Source organism: Cupressus sempervirens, chromosome 5 (genome assembly GCF_028749045.1).
Source record: "Cupressus sempervirens isolate cs-2001-9-10 chromosome 5, ASM2874904v1, whole genome shotgun sequence".
NCBI lineage: Eukaryota > Viridiplantae > Streptophyta > Pinopsida > Cupressales > Cupressaceae > Cupressus > Cupressus sempervirens.
The window spans coordinates 354,115,098-354,129,633 of NC_143122.1; the positions used below are offsets into that span (position 1 = coordinate 354,115,098).

The 14,536-nt window shown below is 35.7% G+C and overlaps 1 protein-coding gene across 2 annotated transcripts in view; it reads left to right on the forward strand.

Annotated features, from left to right (window-relative positions):
* LOC149556190 (uncharacterized) overlaps positions 1 to 14,536 on the forward strand; it is a 46,078-nt gene that overhangs the window by 13,823 nt on the left and 17,719 nt on the right. The gene's annotated exons all lie outside the window — the stretch shown is intronic.

A 14,536-nucleotide genomic window follows, 5' to 3' on the forward strand; every position in this document is an offset into this window, starting at 1 on the left:
AATACAAGATTCTTGGACATACTTACAGTACTTGTGTTATCACAGTATATGATAGCAGGTTTTGCAAATTCAATCCCAATATTCTTCAGCATCCCTTTCATTGAGATGACTTGATTACAATTATTTGCTGCTGCTACATACTTTGCCTCAACTGTACTCTATGAAATACAATCTTGTTTCTTGCTCAGCCAAGAAACCAATCTTCCTCCAAGAAAGAATGCTCCACCATTGGTGTTCTTTCTATCATCCATGCTGCCTGCCCAATTCACATCAGTATAAGCACATAGAGTGAAATCACTTGATCTATCATAACCATAGTAACGTGAATCGGAATCGGCACGGTCGAATCGAATCGTGAATCGGTGGTGAATTGGCGATGAATCGGCAAATTTGAAAAAACCCTTTAAATGTAAAGATTTTAACAATTTAAGACTTATTTCATGCACCCTTTATTGAATATAACTTAAAAACACCATAACATCATCAAATAGAATCTAACATACATAAACATGAAACATAAAATCCATCACATACGTAACTATGTTATCATTATGTACTAAAATGTAAATTGTATGCTAGCTGAAGTCAGTAAAAATCAAATGATCATAATGATTCAAATCATAGAATCAGTAAGATGAAATTGTGAAGATCTATAAGACATCAAATCATAAATGTATGTATAAATCTAAGATGAAGATCAAATCGAATCATGAATCGGGGGTGAATTGGCAATGAATCGGCAAATTTGAAAAAACCTTTTAAATGTAAAGATTTTAACAATTTAAGACTTATTTCATGCACCCTTTATTGAATATAACTTAAAAATACCATAACATCATCAAATAGAATCTAACATACATAAACATGAAACATAAAATCCATCACATACGTAACTATGTTATCATTCTGTACTAAAATGTAAATTGTATGTTAGCTGAAGTAAGTAAAGATGGAATCATGAAGATCTATAAGATATCAAATCATAAATGTATGTATAAATCTCAGATGAAGATCCATGAAAGTTTGAAACATATGTCTATCAGTGATTCAGTATCAGTATCAATATCTATACAGTGTAAACAAAATATAAAAACAAGGCTCCAGCTCAAGTCTCATCATCCTCATCATCATCCTCTAGCTCTGCGGCAGCATCAACCTCAGCCTCTGAGTATTCAGTTTGCCTATGAGAAAGACGTGTAAGGTAGGTCCTAGAGAACTGTCGAGCCATGTCCCCTGCATGGGCAATGGGTTCACGAATAACGTCGCTAGGGCCTGTGTCTGTGCGTGCGCCTGTGCGTCTACCAATGCCTGAACGTGCTCTAGCTGCCTCCTCTGCCCTGGCCACAGCCTCAGCCTCTACATCCACCTGGTCAACCCACGCGCAGTCTTCCTCAGTGAAGACTGGGTCCACGGTCTCTGTGATCCACTCTGATTCTGGATCAATCTCCTCCAGAATGATCGGAGAGTAGTTAGCGCCCAAAATCTGTTTGATCCTAAGACGAAGGTTGTAATGAACAAAGACAAGATCATTCAACCTCTGCACTGTCAACCTGTTTCTCCTCTTCGAGTGGATGTGCTCGAACATGGACCAACTGCGCTCACATCTAGAAGCGCTGCTCGGATGACTCAGAATGCGGATGGCAATTTTTTGAAGGTTTGGGGTTGTGGCCCCAAACATTTGCCACCATCTATCTGAAATAAGGAAAAAACAAAAACAATTAGTCTCATTTACAGAATACAACTCTAAAATTAATGCATTATATAATCAACTTTAAGTTTAGAATCCAGATTCATGAACATTGAATATATTATTTAATTTTTACTTGGTTGTAGTGTTGTCTGAGCATTTATGGCCATCCTGCCAGAGAAAAGTGGCCCCTTCTTATTGTTGAACTGGTCTAGCTCAACAATTGCAGCAGTGCTATTTTCATTGCTACTCAATCTCTGAATCACTGTGTATAAGCCAGTGAGAACCTCCGCATCCGCTTTGAACTCAGGACGGAAACGAAATGCCGAATTCAGATAGTAAGCTGCTGTGTGGATGGGTCGATGGAGTTGATTCTGCCATCTCCTATCGATGATGTCCCAAATAGGGCCATACCTCTCCTGCACTCCTACATATTGGGCTCTGATGGCCTCCTTGGCCCTATCCATGCCCTCATAAATGTAGCCCATAGAGGGCTTCTCCCCATTAGAAGTTCGTAGCAAAGCTACAAGGGGCTCAGTGACCTACATATAAAGTAAAACGAAAAATTTGAGTCAAAACTTAAATATAAAATAATATAACTTAAATTAAAAGCAAAATACTAAATGTTAAATTGCAATAAACCTTAAGGATTTCTCTAGCGGGTTTCCAAAAACCATCCTCATCAAATATGCAATCCGCCACATCTAACCCTATAGTGGTCGTAGCATAGGAAGAGCAAATCCACTCCTGCCCAACAAACATGCTCCTCAATCCATCCCTTGATGTCAACAAGGACTGCAAGGTGATGAAATTCGAGGCAAACCTCGTGATACCTGGGTGAGCTAACTCCTTGCCTTAATACTTCCTCATTGTGCTAAGGACAAATGCATGATTATAAATGAATTTGCATATGTTTTTTGCCCTTTCCACACGTGACTTGACAAACTCAAGTTTGCCAATTTCTTGCAACATGAGGTCAATGCAGTGTGCTGCACAAGGGGACCAAAATATGGTGGGGTGCCTCTCCATCAAAAGTTTACCTACAACATTTTTAAGTCAATTAGAAACTCAAATTTCAAAATTCAAATAAATTTATTTTCAAAACTTGAAAAGTTAAAAGTTTACTTGCTGCAACATAATTTGCTGCATTATCCGTCACCACCTGGATCACATTTTGTTCCCCCACCTCCGCTATAACTTCCTCAATAGCCTCACATAAATATGTGGCATTTTTCACATGTGTGGAAGCATCAATGGATTTTATGAACATGGTATATCCTACAAGTAACAAAACAACGAATTATAATATTAAATGGATCATTAACGAATTAGCATTCAACAAATCATAATTTACAATTATGTATGTAGGAAAGTAGAATGATCAATCACCTCCACAGGATACAAGAAAATTGAGGAGTTTTCTATTCTTCCTATCGGTCCAACCATCAGTCATGATGGTGCAACCCTTTGCAATCTATTCCTTTCGCCTAAATCGCCTTGGTTTTTAATGAATAGCCAAGAAACATAACTTCATCACTTCTTGGATCAAACGTGCCAATATCATCATCTCTCTTAATGTAACACTTGCTTCCAAATATTTTAAAATATTTAACTGATGTTGAATAACCAAACCATAATTCATAAGGGGTCTTGCTCATACCTTTTTTGCTCTGTACTCTGTTCATAGTGTACATTGATCTTTTGACTGCTTCTCTCCAAAATGTTTTGGATACATCAATCTCAAACAACATTGCTCTTGCTGCCTCTGAAACTGATTTGTTTCTTCTTTTTGCAATCCCATTCTGCTCAGGGTTTTTGGGTGAAGATGGTTGTCTCTTAATTCCATTCTCTTCACAAAACATGTTAAACTCTCTAGAGGTGAATTCTCCTACTCTATCTGATCTCAAGTACTTTATCTTAATACCAGATTCATTCTCAACTCTATTCTTAAATATCTTAAACTTCTCAAAAGCTTCAGATTTCTCTTTAAGAAATTCTACCTACATCATTCTAGTGAAATCATCAATAAAAATCATAAAGTACCTTTCACTATAGAATCCTCTTGTTTTGGTAGGACCAATCAAATCTGTGTGAACAATTTCCAGCTTCTCTTTTGTAGTGAACTTCTTGTTGGGAAATGACACCTTCTGCTTAGCCAAAATACATTCTGCAACATTAGTAGACTTTATTATCTTAGGCAAGTCTCTAATTGCAAATGTGCCACTAACTTTCACAATATTATCAAAGTTTATGTGACAAAATCTCCTATGCCATAACCAACTGTTATCCACTTTAGCAACGAAACATGTCATTTTAGTGGGATTCAACTAAAATACATTACCTCTAGATCTAGTTCCAGTTCCAATCATCTTACCATCTTTATCCTTGATAGTGCAAGTCTTTTGTTCACCAATTGTCCAACACTCAACAAATTATGCTTTAATCCATCAACAAAATAAACATCATTAGTGTTGGTCTTTCCATCTAAAGTAATGGATCCAATTCCTGTTATGTGACAAATTGCATTGTTACCAACTCTAACAATACCTTCATCATAGTTTTTGAATTTAACAAACTTATTCATATCACCAGTCATGTGATGTGAACACCCACCGTCTATTATCCAATCAGATTTCTTTTCAACTTGAGAAACTAGAGCCTTTTCTTCTCTAATTTCTTTGTCAAGATCATCTTCTTTAATAGCTACAAATCCTAGCTCATCATCACTTTCACTTTGAACTTTTTCTTTAGATTCCTATTCTTCATTAGCATATAAACAATTCTTAGATCTCTTAGGATTAAATTTTCCCTTATACTTTTTCTCTCTTTTAGGAAATTTAGATGCATAATGACCAAACTCATTACAAGTCCAACATTTAAAGATATTTTTACGATCTTTTTCTCTTTCCACAAGAAGGGCTAAACCTCAATCTTCTTATCTTCATCAGATCTTGTTTTGTTGCTACTAGTAAAATCTCCATGTGTACTTGCGCTTCCAGAAAGACTTGGCTGAACATTCAAGACACTGAAAGCTGTCTCCACTCTTTTCAGATTTAGATTGTCTCAGACCTATATATATTGCTTCCAATCTTCCAAGCAACATTTCTCTGGAAAACTCCTTAGTACAGGGTATTAGTAGTTCAATCATCTGAGCTACTTGCTTGAATGGTTGTGTCAAAGTTTTCAGAATCTTCCACACCACTTCATCTTCTTCCTTGGTTCCACCATATGACTTGATTCCTGCAACAATTTCTAAATCCTACCAATATAGCTTCTTACAGAGTCATCTTCCATCATTTTAGCATCTTGAAATGCACATATCCAATTTTGTAATCTTACTCTATTTGTTTGTGTATCACCTTCAAAAATAGATTGTGATGTCCAAATCTTATGAGATGTTTGAAGTGACTTTACCTGACTGTATTTGTTCTCTGAAAGAGTTGATAGTAAAGCTTTTCTTGCTCTCATGTTACATGTGAATAGATCTCTTTTTGCTTCATTGCATTCTTCAAGTTTCTCTTCTTTCACAAATTTCCTTTTCACTCTTTGTCAAGAGCCAATAACCTGGACTCATACATAACAAATGAGTCATCATCTTCTCCTTCCAATTGTCATAGTTGGCCCCATCAAATCTAGGACTATCCTTTTTGAAAAGATTTGCCATCAATCTCCCAAAGTTGTTAAGCTTATCCTTTAAGGACCTGGGGCTCTGATACCAATTGTTAGAATAAATAGTCCACCAATATAACTAGGGGGGGTGTGAATCAACATGTGAATCAATTATCTAACTAATATCACAAAATTATCAACCTTATTAATCTTTAACCCATATGAGCAATATAATCAAAAACCACAACAAGATATGCATATTTAACACCAAATATGTTAACTAGGGAAACCCTTGACTAGAGGGAAAACCCTGGTGGGGATGGTACTCACAAGACGATGTACTAATATAAATATTCCTTGCTATAGGATGGACCCTGTTAGGAGTCTATAACAACATTTAGTACATATCAGTCCTTGTTAGGAGTTGTGTCAACTTTGTTAGGAGTTGTAGAAGATAGATGGATCCACTGTCCAAACAGCTTTAGTGGCAAGACCAATGAATCCACTGTCCAAATGATCTTTGTATTATTCCTCGCAAAATAATAGAAATGGATAGTTCTGCTCCTTCCTCTTTCTCTGTCCTATCAACTAGACCTCTGCTTCTTTTGATCTTGTAACTAGATCACAAATCTTGCATCCAATAATCCCTTGGATCGCTTATTCGCATTCTCAAAACACACTGAATCAGTGTGTGAATTAATTATCCAACTAATATCACAATTATCAACCTTATTAAACTTTAACCATATGAGCAATATAATCAGAAACCACAACAAGATACTCATGCACATTTAACACCAGATTTGTTAACTAGGGAAACCCTTGATTAGGGGGAAAACCCTAGTGGCGATGGTACCCAGAAGATGATGTACTAATATGAATATTTCTTAGAGGATGGACCTTGTTAGGAGTTTATAACAACATTTAGTACAGATCAGTCCCTGTTAGGAGACTTTGAATCGTTGTTAGGAGTTGTGTCAACCTTGTTAGGAGTTGTAGAAGACAGCTGAACCCACTTTCCAAACAGCTTCAGGGGCAAGATCAATGAACCCACTGTCCAAATGATCTCTGTATTATTCCTTGCAAAATAATAGAAATGGATGGTACTGCTCCTTCCTCTTTCTCTGTCCTGTCAACTGGACTTCTGCTTCTTTTGATCTTGTAACCAGATCACAAATCTTGCATATAATAATTTCTTGGATCACTTATTCGCATTCTCAAAACACTCTACTCTTTTTTGCACTTTGCATAGAACATACACTTAATACCTCAATATAATCAAGGAAAACATCTTTCCTTTATACCATATCATCAAAATAATTCCGTGAGTCAGCCTTGAGGCTTTCCCAAATAATTATAATAAGATAATTAATTAATTTGTAATTACAATAGAACAGCCGGTTCACAGTCTATACAACTTCTCACACGTGTGATACTAGGGGTTGCGTATTCGCTGACATCACCATCAGACTGTCTAATGTCAATGGTTGACTGCCCATCACCAGATTATATATCTGTTAGAAGATATAATACAAACATTAGAAATCGCTTCTCAGGTATTCTGTCTTTGTTTTGCTCTCTGTAAATCAGGTATAACTTCCGTACATCTTCTACTTGCTGCACATAGAACCACGTCATCCGAACAGTGTAGCATAAGTTTATGATTGCGCATCATTTGACAAGCAAAACCTTGTCTGTACAACTATGATCTCTCTCTGCTACTTTGGCAGTCTTCATAGACTTATTGCTATGTTGAGATCAATGACAAACACAGTCATGAAAGCAGCATATCAATACTGCCACATGCTCACCAATGCTTAGGATACTAGGGGAATATCATTAGCATTCATGCTAACATGAACATCGTAACACCATAATTTGTTGTCGAGGAAAACCTGATTAAAGGAAAAACCTTGGTGGGGATGGAGGGATGGTACCCACAAATAACTCACTATTGTGGTAATATGTGCCCTATTATTGGCTTAAGCACAAAAGGGCAATGCACTTGTATTCAGGCCTAGGATGCAGAGGTGAGTGCTCAATTACACAATTCAAATACATCAAGGCATACAACAAATTACATAATCAAAATGTATTTACAATCCTATACTGAACTGACTGGTAACATCGCAAATGCTTGTGAATCAGTGCATCTGTATTCTTCTACATTCTTTATTCCAAACCACAATTTAAAATTGAATGGAAAAGCAACAAAACAAAACAAGATCCAACACATGAACATCATAACACCATATATTTTTGTCAAGGAAAACTTGGTTAAGGGAAAATCTCTGGTGGGGATGGTACCCACAAATAACTCACTATTGCAGGAATAAGGTGCCTTGTTGAAGGCTTAAGTACCAAAGGGGAATGCACTTGCATTCAGACCTACTGCATAGAGCTCACTGTTCAATTACCCAATTTAAATACATTAAGGCATAAAGCCAATTACATAATCGAAATGTACTTCAATTCTATACTAAACTGACTTTGTAGCATCACAAATGTATGTATGGTTCCAATGAAGCTTTGGTAGGAAATATAGTCTCTAGACATTGGATTTGCATCTATACATTATGTTGGCGAACCTTACTTTGCATCCATCATTACTACCATTCGTCGCAATCAAAACTCAACTCAAATATTAAATCATAACTAAAAAATAACTTTGTCGGCATCCAAAATGAAACGTGTATTATCCCTAACTCTTGCATATCCAAATCATTAAATCATAGTGTGCTAACCAAGATAAATCATCTTTAATTTTGGCCCTATCAAAATGTATCATTTACCCATGAGTTAATATTGATTAATTATGCATATTGATGGATATTAACGAATTGCTTTGTTCTTCACAAAAACTGTCAATCAGAAATTCAATAGTGAATATCTCATGCATATGTCAACATCTAGGTCTGCGATCATCAGATTAGACATTATCCTATGTGTACTTACTTTGTTTGCAGTCGTATTTTAACATGCCAAAATTTGTTCGATCCAACCTTTACATACCGACTGTCCTGTACTGCTTCTGATACACAAATAATTGCAGGTATTAAAAACTTTCTATAGAGTACCTTATGTGCAATCATGGCCAAGAGTAAATATAAGTAGTTGCCATCAATGACAACATACTGTGCATAATTGTTACTCTTGCCAGCAATCATGTTATTAGGACATGGATTGTCTCCTTTCCAATGCTTTTAGGTGATGTTATCGAACTAAGTTATTTCTTGATTGTTCTTGATTTGTTTAAGAGTTTTCTTCTAGTTTCTTGCATGTTAAAATTACAGTGTCTTGCTGAGTTGGATTTTCAGCATATGATTATTGAAAAATACATTTGTAAACCTAGTCAAGTTTTGCCCAAAGGAGTTTAATATGGTGTCATCTACAAGCTACTAGTTCCATTCATGGAGATTATGGATAAAATTGTATGATGGAAGATCATTGTTCCATTCATGGAGATTATTTCTTAACCTATTGTTGATCATCAATTGATTGCTTGTGTAAAATTGGTGAGAATATTGAAAAGAAATAGGACAAATGTTTTTGCGAAGGTTTTTAAATTTTCATAGAGGTAGTTGATCTTGATGAGACTTTGTGCTAGTTGGTAGAGGATGTTCTAAGAAATGAAGAATTTGGTTGAGTTTTATGTTTCATCTAAGTTGCTGAATCTGGAATGGGAACATGTACGAGTACATGGGTACGAAACATTGGTACGATAGAAATTTTTGTTGGGTGTTGGGTACGTTTTTGGTTTGTTTATACATGCGTATAGTGCGCACACGCGCATGTGAGTGTGTGTGTGTGTGGGTGTATATATATATATATATATATATATATAGAGAGAGAGAGAGAGAGAGAGAGAGAGAGAGAGAGAGGTGTTTAGAATGTCATATGTTAAACAAAACCATCACAAATTTCAAATTTTGAAACATATCATTCTACTTTAAATTTAGGTTTTTGTATCAAAAAGATCAAGTCAAAATCTTATGATAGATAAGCTTAGAGTTCGTTAATTAGTAGTCTAGGTCTTTAAAATATCTAAATGATCAAAAGTAGAACTAATGAACATTTGACATTTAAGAACACAAATGCTAGATGTGTACCCATAGGAGGCTTGTTTCAGAATCAGATTTTGGTACATTTTGTACTTGGAAACGCCTGGAAAAGTTCCACGATTCAGCAACTTAGTGTTTCATATTATTAGGTCACAAATTTATTGACCTATCTCTTGTCAAGAGGGAGTTTGAACTGTTAAGAAGAAAGTTTGGATTGATGAAAACACCTCTCTCATTAAAAGAGAATATGAGTTTTTTTAGGGATTGCATAAATGGTCTTATGTCAATTTTGGTGGTGAAATATTTAGTTGAACTCAACACTAATTTTTTTTTGTAGAGTATAGATGTATTTTTTAGTTTTTCACTTTATTCTGTGAAGATAGAAATGGTATATTTTGAAGGTTTTCTTTTTCTTAAGGGCATGTAAAACTAGGTGTGCAGTAGATAGTATCAGAATCTCAAAACCAAAATGCATAATATTAAAATATTTAGACAAGTGTTATTAATTTTGAGTTTAGATTTTTTAATATTTTTCTTGTACTTAAAATAGAAGTTAGAGTATTTAGTTGTAATGTCTTCTTTTAGGATCACCTTTTTCATTGCCTTTTCTCTCAAAATTTAAATAATAATCTTTTATTGTTGCTCCTTTTTGGCTTGGAATGAAATCTCCTCTATTTAAAAGATCATCACCTTTCATTACAATTGAGTCACCACTTTACATTGTTGCATTTGACAATAATATATTTTTCCTCAAACTTCTCTCCCCTCCTTGTCCCTCAAATGACACATCCTCCCTATATATCTTCCAAGTTGGAGAAGAGTTACGCATGTTCATCATGTCTTCCCTTTACAATGTTCACAACCTTTTTACAATTACTACTCTTTTGAGGAGTCACAATTTTTCGTCATTGTTTCCCTTTGGAAGGGTCACAGCCAATCATAATTACCAACCTTCAAAATAATCACTAACCCATCATTTTATCCCTTTGGTAGAGTCGCAACATTGCTTCATTGATTCCCTTTGGAAGAGTGACAACCTTCCAAATTAACTACCTTTTGGAAGAGTCACAACCTTTTAGAATTACCACCTTTTAAAAGAGACACATGATTGCTGTCCTTTTGAAAGAGTAACAACTTTTCAGATTTACTAACCTTTGGAAGACTTACGAACTTTCATCTTTGCTGCCCCTTTAGAAGAGTCACAACCTTTCAGATTTAATACCCTTTGGAGAAGTCACAACTTTTCACAATTACTACCTTTTAAAAATTCACACCCTTCATCATTGTTGCCCTTTTGATAATCTTTCATCATTACAACCTTTTGAGAGAGTTGCAACAATTCATTTCTACACATTGGGAGAGAACTTTTTATGATTACAATCCTTTGAAAGAGTTACAATCATATTAAACATGTAGACACTTTCCCCACCTTTTCGCCCCACGTCTCAAAGACAGGGATGTATCGGGGACTGTCCCCCCGTCCCTAGTGGCGGCACCAAATTCCGCCACCTCTGTCATGTATGAGGGACGTCCCAGTGTTTACTATTTGCTGATTTGACTATTTATATTCAATTTTCAATGTTCTGATTCAATGCAATGTTCAAGTATTTACTCTTTTACATCTTTATAAAAATCTTCACACAATAATATTGCATTTGCATTTTGAACCGAAAGTTGGTTGAGCTTGTTTTAGAAGTCCAAACTTGCAGCGAAGAAAAGAAAGCCTATTGAGGATAAAACTTGAAACAAAAAAACTTGTTTTTGCTCCAAATTGCTGATGTAAACCAAACTTGCCACTTATAATGCCATTTGTCCAATTTGAAAGCACATGTTGGATTTTGATGTACGAGTTAAGCTCTCATTTGCCTTCATTTACTATAACTCTTTAATTAGGGTGTAGAGACCTTTGATAAATGCCATTGGAAAAGTTGGTACCTTTGCAATACCAACATGGGCATTGTACTTAGCATGCACCATAATTTTAGCAACTTACAAAAATTGTTTAAGGTTGGATTACAGCGCAATTAGGTCACGCATTCTTTTATTCAACAATTCAAAATTTGGATCTCCCCTTGCACATATGGATGAACATAGTAAAGGGTTTACAATGCCAAATTTATTGTTCCATTGATTAAATGCCATGGCAATTCCATGGTTATTTAGGATGTTGGACATTATTCCTTTCTCCATAGCCAAATAATTTCAACTTGCCTTCAAATTGTCACTTCAACCTAGATTGGTACGTTGAGATCTCTTTTAACAAACCAATAAATTCATTTGTCTCTACCATCCCACTTAGAATATCGGTATCAATTTTGGCATGCTTTTAAGTTACATGTATTAAATGTAACCACTTATGTAATCCACCAAGTTGACAATCTTCTTGTTTCCATCATTTTTACCTCTTGCAATTAATCTCTGAGCTTTTTAATATTCAGAGTAAATGCATCTCTACCTTGGACAAAAGCGATCATTGAGTTTGATTTAGGGGCGATATGCGGTGCAACAATATTTTGAGGGGGTGGTGGCAAAGACTTGAACTTCTTACATTCTTGCAACAACTTGATGTGTTGGCTATGCCTCTTGTAAAAGTTTGCTTGAAGTTTCTTTGTGGTCACTTCATTGAATAATGTAGTATCTACCATTAAAGATTGCCTAAGGAGTTAACGTATTAGATAATTTTTTTTAAAGAATTCCATACATTCCTTATCACTTGGGCTTATTTGGTTTAGGGTCCAATGCTTAAATCGCAAGTATATCAAAATTTGTGCTAAATTTGAAACAAAATAAGCTTTCTTTGCTTATTCTTCAATGACAAAGACTCTAATATTGTCTTGCCTTCTAATGCTTGTCAGTGCTGGTAGATAGTTGCCTAAAGAGTTGAGGTGTTAGATTTCTATTGACACAGAAGTCTGCACCCCTGCTCGAGGTGTTATCCCTGGGCGACCTTGTGTAACATGGAAACAACCTCCAAGTGTGGGACTTGCACTTTGAGGTTGAATCTTTGGAGAAGGCCGACTTCCTTATAATCAGGTTACAACTAAACTATAAGCTTGGGAGGAAAAGGGAGAAGGATTGCATGTAATTAAATTGGAAAATGAAAGGGGACGATGCACCAGATTGAATTGTGGTTACGATCTTTGCCTACAATTGCACTACACATCAATAAAACCCACAAAACATGCACAACTCTCAACTCTACTTAATCTCCTAAAGACTCATGCAAATTCGAACAAATGAAATGCTATAAGGAATATGAATTCACTTATATAGCATCCGTAAGAAAGTAGATACAACATACAAACTTGAGAAGATAAGAGAAGACAACATTTAGCATAAGACAAGTAATATGCACAGATACAAAATTGTGAGAATAGGTAAAAAAAAATAGAGAATTATATTACTATTAAGGCAAAAGGGAGTTGCATATACAGAGCACAAATGCTGCTCTAAAGAACCAATAGAGAAGAACCCTCATTATTTACAAATTTGCCTTTATAGATCAGGTATAACTCAGATTTTTACATGAAGTTTGAACCCCAACTAGATTGGAGTTGAGAGTCGTGGAGAGCAGCAATGGGTATCAGAAGGAAATCTGATCTTTGAAACAATATGCTCTAGTGAAGTGATAGGAAGAGACCAAAATGAATGCACCTGGCTGTTGGAAAGATCCGATCCAAGAGGTTTGATCATTGCAAGCATTAAACAAGCATGGACATACATTAGCCTTGTGGAACAAGGCCCCAAAAGTCGCCCAACAATAAAGAACTCGCCTTGGAAGAGTGTTGTGGATGCAAGCAACCAAAATGCACCTCTGTCAAAATGTGGGATGGGATAACACGCAATGTTAACCCACTTGCATACACCTGCATAGTTGACCCGCGTTGAAAATATCAGATCTGCCCAGAAAAAGTGATGATCGTCAATGAAGATCCTTCAATTTGAAATGGATGGCCTAGATGCAACAAAAGAACCCCTAATGAGTGATTAAAACACCATCGTTGATGAAGATAAGCTTTAAATCCAACGGTTGCTGCTATTTCGCATGAGGGGAAAAGGGAGCATTGCAAAATAGTGAGAAATGGTTAATAGGAAGGTCTCACTAGTTCGCAAAGGGTAGAAAAGTGACTGTGAATTAGTGAACCACAGATAACATAAAATGTTAACCCTGCAATTTCAGTGTGATAACCCTTTGTAAAGAATGCAACCCATTAAAGTTTTCTCATATCGGTTATATGTGATGGATTGGTTACTGTAGGAAGGTTTCACTATTTCGCAAAGGGCAAAAAAGTGATTGTGAAATAGTGAAATACAAATAACATAAAATGTTAACATTGCAATTTTAGTGTGTTAACCCTCTATAAAGAATACAACCCATTGAAGTTTTCTCATATCGGTGATATGTGATGGACTGACTGTGGGCAAAAATAGCCAATGATTACATTTTAACAATTGAATTCCACTCAAATTCGTTATGCCAGTTGGCACTTGTGGCTTATTTTTTATAGGGGCCAATACCAAAATTGCAAGTGTATCTATTTTCATGTTCAACTTGAAACAAAATAAGCTTCCTTTGCTTTCTCTTTCATGGCAAAGATTTAATCATTGTCTTTCGTTTTTAGCGATGGCTAGTTTTATGGCCAAAGATATATCCCAATAAGGTAAAACTAGCCACCCATTTCCTTGCACGAATCTTCTAGCTTCCTCAAGTTTGGCATTGTAGATGTGAAATTCAACTTCTTTCATGAGTTGTGTTGTTGTCTCCTTTATCTCCTTGAGATTTGTTTCTCCTCTATCTTTATTTGTTTTATATATAAATTATTGTCTTTTTACTCTCAATGTGAAATCTCTGATTTCCTTGGATTTCACAAACTCATTCATTTGACTTGGATTAGCTATAGGATACAACTCTAACATCTTTTGCGTCATTTTTCCCAATCCTAAGATTGGCGACCTATCTATCTTGTGACACATCCAATTTGATTCACTTCCTCTTCTCCTATCACATTATTGACTATGTCCTTTGTGTTAACTGAATAATCAACTAAAGGCACTACAACCTTTTGCTTCTTTCTTAAATGCTCTAGGGCAGGGGCACTTGACACTATGTTTTCCAACTAGTTGCATTTGTTGTGGCACTATTGGCTTTCTCTGTGTACGACAAATGGCTATGGCTTGT